The sequence below is a fragment of the Carassius gibelio genome, chromosome A23, assembly GCF_023724105.1.
Source record: "Carassius gibelio isolate Cgi1373 ecotype wild population from Czech Republic chromosome A23, carGib1.2-hapl.c, whole genome shotgun sequence".
Classification (NCBI taxonomy): Eukaryota; Metazoa; Chordata; class Actinopteri; order Cypriniformes; family Cyprinidae; genus Carassius; species Carassius gibelio.
The window spans coordinates 1,104,290-1,110,289 of record NC_068393.1 but is presented as its reverse complement, the minus strand read 5'-3'; the positions used below and the strand labels follow the sequence as shown (position 1 = coordinate 1,110,289).

General features: G+C 36.4%; 2 non-coding genes across 2 annotated transcripts; both read right to left on the bottom strand.

Moving 5' to 3' along the window:
* Positions 1–4,381: 4,381 nt before the first annotated feature.
* LOC127945647 (5S ribosomal RNA) lies at positions 4,382–4,500 on the bottom strand. The gene has a single exon (XR_008150926.1). It is a non-coding gene; the product is annotated as a 5S ribosomal RNA (ribosomal RNA).
* Positions 4,501–5,659: 1,159 nt separating this feature from the next.
* Positions 5,660–5,778, bottom strand: LOC127945202 (5S ribosomal RNA). The gene has a single exon (XR_008150549.1). It is a non-coding gene; the product is annotated as a 5S ribosomal RNA (ribosomal RNA).
* Positions 5,779–6,000: the final 222 nt, after the last annotated feature.

Genomic DNA, 6,000 nt, shown 5'->3' with positions numbered 1-6,000 from the left:
CTTTAACTCATGCAGTAAACTTCATCATGCACTAAAACTTCAAAAATAAATAAGTAATATTAAAATAAGAAATTTTTGGTCTTCACCTGTTTGGGTCATTATTGTAAAAAGATTCTCCATCCCATATTTTCTTAAAACCATTAACAATGTCTTCATTCCATCCAGTTTCTTGTATACATATTATATCACTCTCCTTTGTTAAATAGAGTACATTTTCAAATTTAGTCCTAGTTGACAATCTTCTTGCATTGATTGACACTAGTTTCAACTGACTCATAAACAAAAGACGAAAAATATAAATGCAAAACAAAACCCACAAGCTGCATTGCAGCTTCTTGCAAAGTGCCCCTGCTCTTTGCACTGGTAACAAATAAAGTCCGGGCAATCTTTAAATACATGTCCTGGTTTTCACCTGCCCATCGTTTATAATCCGAAAGTAACTTGCTGTTATATGGTAGAGATACAACTTCCTTTGGTGAACCTGACCTTTACATATCTTGTACCATCTGCTATTTCAGTACCCGGATATGTTATTCTCTTAATGTTGGATGAGGGAGTTACACCCCATGCCTCCAATTTATCTAATTTATCCTGTTCATCAATGTATGCAGGCAAATGCATAAAATAAACAACATACTCTCTTACTTGTAGCTTTCTAATCTCACAAAATTGTTGCTTTATTCTTAGTCCATCCTCTAGCTTTTCACACTCCTCCTCATTTGATAACGTGATCTCGAATTCTTTGCCTTGTCTTGGTCTTCTTGCCAAAATCTTTCCTCCTCCAATTTTTTCATTCACTTCTTTGATAATATCCTGCACCGATTCATCTCTCACCTCTGCCAGATCCACAATTACAGTTGCTTCCTTTGAATAAATAATCATTTTCTTTGCCTCGTTGTATCCAAGCCGTTGTCCTGTAGTGTTTTCCTTGTCAAAGTCCCTGCATCTTTCTCCTGCCATTTCCATGTTCATTTCCGTGTAATCAGTCCAAATAAAAAAAAAAAAATAAAAAATAAAAATAAAATACCTCCAAAAATAAAAAACCTCCCCAGACAGCCTAGGCTCCTGGGAAGTGTTTGAACTTTAAGAATATCAGAAAAACTGAAAAAAGCTAACTTTAAACAAAAAATTGGTTTACAAACAACAATGGTGAGCCTACTCTCACCCACTACTGCCACCTCACTTCCTGCTAGCACTCTAGCGCCCTCAGGTTGGATTGGTAGAGCTGTAGTCAAGTCCAGCTTTGTCGAGTCCAAGTCAAGTCCAAGTCCAGGACTAGTCGAGACCGAGTCCAAAGAGGTTCGAGTCCAAGTCAAGTCCGAGTCCAAAAGATTCGAGTCCAAGTAAAGTCTGAGTCCAAAAGATTCGAGTCCAAGTCAAGACCGAGTCCAAATGAGAGAAAAAAGGGTCCTCTTCAAGACCACATACTGATAATTTTTGTGATGCGAGAGACAGCATATCTCCTATTCTAAGAAAATAAATTTACATTATTATTTGTAATGATCAAAAAGCATGTGTAAAGTAACAACTCTGTAGGACAGGGGTCTCCAAACTAGATCCTGGATGGCCAATGTCCTGAAAAGTTTAGCTCCAACTGGCCTTAACACACCTGGAAGATTAGTGTGTCTAGTAAGAGCTTGATTAGCTGGTTCAAGTGTGTATAATTAGGGTTAAAGCTAACAGAGGCGTTACACAAGATCCCGGGCCCTATGCATAGGCAGTCCTGATGGGCCCCCATGCCCCCCACCCATGAAAATATCCAGGTAAAATTAAATATATTTCAGATTCATACTTTTCAAGGGCCCTATCTTCCTTTGGGGCCCTAGTAATGAGTACTGATTTTGCCCCAGTCCGACCCTGGGAGCTAAACTATAAAGGACACTGGCCCTCTAGAACAGAGTTTGGAGCTGTAAGGTCAAATTATTTTTTGTACTTTATTTTCATTTTATTTACTTTATAATGCTGCTTTTGCTGACATTATGTCTGTGGTCAAAATGTATATGACTGATGCCTTGGCACACACACGAGCAAAGCTCGGGATATGACAAATGCGCGCAGTTAAGGCCAGAAGGGATACGTTTGGCTCTACTGGGTATGCGCACATAAATTTAATAAAAAATAAATATAATCTAAAAATAATTTAAATATAATAATTAAATAAATAATTATATAAATAAATAATAATTATATTAATATATTAATATAATATATTAATATATTTAAATAATTTAAATATAGCGAAATTTTTGTCATACTGTACTAGTGCTTGCATAGACTAGTCGAGCGCTGTCAGAAACAATCAACTACTCCAGCATGCATTAACCATAATGCATACAAAGTGTTTGCAAGTACGACGTGAATTTTAGAATTACAATATTGCGTGGAGCTGTTACTATATGACCTTATCTATGTTGCATGTAAAAATAAAATATGTAATGTATTAATTAGGTTTGTGCCTGAAGCCGAATACCTTATTCGGAATGGCAAGGATAATGGCTTAAAAAACGAATAACGGACAAGGAATAACTCGGCTGAAGCTGACACAGTCTGGTGTTTGCTAGATAACAGGTGAGCCAGGGGATCAGCGCCAGAAGTGAATGAATGTAAACTTTATGAGTGAAAAGAGCGCAAATCAAACACCGCATTGTTGTCGCCTCTCTGTGCATTTCTCAGAAATCAGAGCGTTACAAGAGTAATTTTACCTATAATAATACATCATACACGTTATATTATTTGTATATATTTAAAAGAAAGAAAGAATTTAATGAAAATGTGCGCATTGAATGGATTCAGTCGTGTTCAAATGATCACTAAACGTTTGTCATGGCTTGCATGATACATATTATTTTAGAAATGAATAATTATTTTAGTTTAACACGACAAACTTGTTCAGTGATAACTATGAAAAAATATATAAAAAGTCATAACGGTCTTCTCAAGTAACTGTTGTATCCGAATGCAGAAACGAAAAATTTTGTGATTGTAACAGATACAAATACTGGCTGTTACATGAAAATTATATAATTATAAAGTTTAAAAAATGTACACATGTAATTGTTGCATAAGGCTATATATTAATAAGCGTTGATTGCTTAAAAAATATATATATTTAATGTGTTTTCATTTACAATAGCATGAACCACGAATAGTCCAGTAACTCAAGCATTTTTTTTATTAATGGTCATGCACATCCTTTCCCGGAACAATACCGAAAGCTAAGAAGATGGAGAAACAGATGATCATAGCTGTACAAGGATAGCCATTTTGTAAATGAATATATTAGCAGATCTACTACAAGGGATGTTTAGTGCTGGAAATCCATTTATTCTTTGCTGAAACTTCACGGAGAGCAGGTAATGGTTGCCCAGCAACAGCAGACGCCACTGGAGCGCAAGCGCAGGCTACAGAGTGCTTTCGAAATAAGGAGAGCTGTGCGCCTAGTGTTTTCCACACGTTTTCAGTCGCGACATCATGCAAATGTGGTTTTGTTTTGAAGGAGAATTTTTTTATTTTATTTTATTGCTGGACTCGGTCGAGACCAACTAGAAGACTTGGCGAGTCCAATGGCCAAGTCCGAGACAAGTCCGAGTGCAAATGCAACAAGTCCGAGACAAGTCCGAGACGATAGAAAAATGTCTCGAGTTCGGACTCGAGTACTACAGCCCTAGGTATGGCCATAAGCGAAGGAGGCTGCAAAGAGAAGGCTATTTGTAGATAAGCCACTATAATCACCAGTGCAATATATAAGTAGGAATTAACTCTATGACTCTTTTTTTTTGCAATATTATTAGACATACAGTGCAAATTTCCAAAAGAACTAACCAGGCCCAAACCTGCTTAGATTCTGAAATCAGGCATTGACTCTTTTTTTTATTTTTGCAGAAATTATTAGATAATTTCCGAAAAATTCAAAAAGTACTAACCTGGCCCAAACCTGATTAGATTCTGAGATTGGGCATTGACTTTTTTTTTTTTTGCAAGATTATTAGACAACTATTGAAAAATTCCAAAAGTACAAACTTGGCCCAAACCTGCTTAGATTCTGAGATCAGGCATTGACTTTTTTTTATTTTGTTATTTTTTTTGCGAAATTATTAGATAATTACCGAAAGTTCCAAAAGTACTTACCTGGCCCAAACCTGCTTAGATTCTGAGATTGGATATTGACTCTTTTTTTTTATATACAAAACTATTAGATGAATACTGAAAAATTCCAAAAGTAATAACTTGGCCCAAACCTGCTTAGCTTCCGAGATCAGACGAGATCGAGCAAAGCCAGGCTGGTATGGCCGTAAGCGAAGGAGGCTGCAAAGAGAGGGCTATTTAAAGATAAGCCACTATAATCGCCAGTGCAACATATAAGTAGGGAAGGAAACCCAAAAGCTTACAGCACCTGTTATTCCCAGGCGGTCTCCCATCCAAGTACTATCCAGGCCCAAACCTGCTTAGCTTCAGAGAACAGACGAGATCGGGCATAGCCAGGCTGGTATGGCTGTAAGCAAAAGAGGCTGCGAAGAGAGGGCTATTTAAAAATAAGCCACTATAATCGCCAGTGCAATATATAAGTAGGGAATTAACTCTATGACTCTTTTTTTTTTTTTTTTTTATATTATTAGACATTCAGTGAAAATTTCCAAAAGTAGTAACCTGGCCCAAACCTGCTTAGATTCTGAGATTGGGCATTGACTTTTTTTTTTTTTTTTTTTGCAAGATTATTAGACAATTATTGAAAAATTCCAAAAGTACTATCCTGGCCCAAGCCTGCTTATATTCTGAGATCAGGCATTGACTCTTTTTTATTTTATATTATTTTTGCAAAATTATTAGATAATTACAGAAATATTCCACAAGTACTGACGTGTCCCACACCTGCTTAGATTCTGAGATTGGACATTGACTCTTTTTTTTTTTAATACAAAACTATTAGATGAATACTGAAAAATTCCAAAAGTAATAACTTGGCCCAAACCTGCTTAGCTTCAGAGAACAGACAAGATCGGGCATAGCCAGGCTGGTATGGCCGTAAGCAAAGGAGGCTGCAAAGAGAGGGCTATTTAAAGATAAGCCACTATAATTGCCAGTGCAATATATAAGTAGGGATGGAACTCTTTTACTCTTTTTTTTTTTTTTTTTTTTTTTTTTTTTGCAAGATTATTAGACAATTAGTGAAAAATTCCTAAAGTACTAACCTGGCCCAAACCTGCTTAGATTCTGAGATTGGGCATTGACTCTTTTTTTTCCTTTTTTTTTGCAATATTATTAGACATGCAGTGAAAATTTCCAAAAGAACTAAGCAGGCCCAAACTTGCTTAGATTCAGAGATCAGGTATTGGCTCTTTTTTATTTTATATTATTTTTGCAGAAATTATTAGACAATTATTGAAAAATTCCAAAACTACTAACCTGGCCAAAACCTGCTTAGATTCTGAGATTGGACATTGACTCTTTTTTTTATTTTTACACAAAACTATTAGATGAATACTGAATAATTCCAAAAGTAATAACTTGGCCCAAACCTGCTTAGATTCCTAGATCAGACGAGATCGGGCATAGCCAGGTTGGTATGGCCGTAAGCGAAGGAGGCTGCAAAGAGAGGGCTATTTAAAGATAAGCCACTATAATCGCAAGTGCATTAAATAAGTAGGAAAGGAAACCCAAAAGTTTACAGCACCTGGCATTCACAGGCGGTTTCCCATCCAAGTACTAACCAGGCCCAAACCTGCTTAGCTTCCGAGATCAGACGAGATCGGGCATGGCCAGGCTGGTATGGCCGTAAGCGAAGGAGGCCGCAAAGAGAAGGCTATTTAAAGATAAGCCACTATAATTGCCAGTGCAATATATAAGTAGGGAAGGAGCTCTTTGACTCTTTTTTTTATTTTTTGCAAGATTATTAGACATTTAATGAAAAATTCCAAAAGTAATAACCTGGCCCAAACCTGCTTAGATTCTGAGATTAGGCATTTACTTTTTTTTTTTTTTTTTTTTTGCAAGATTATTAGA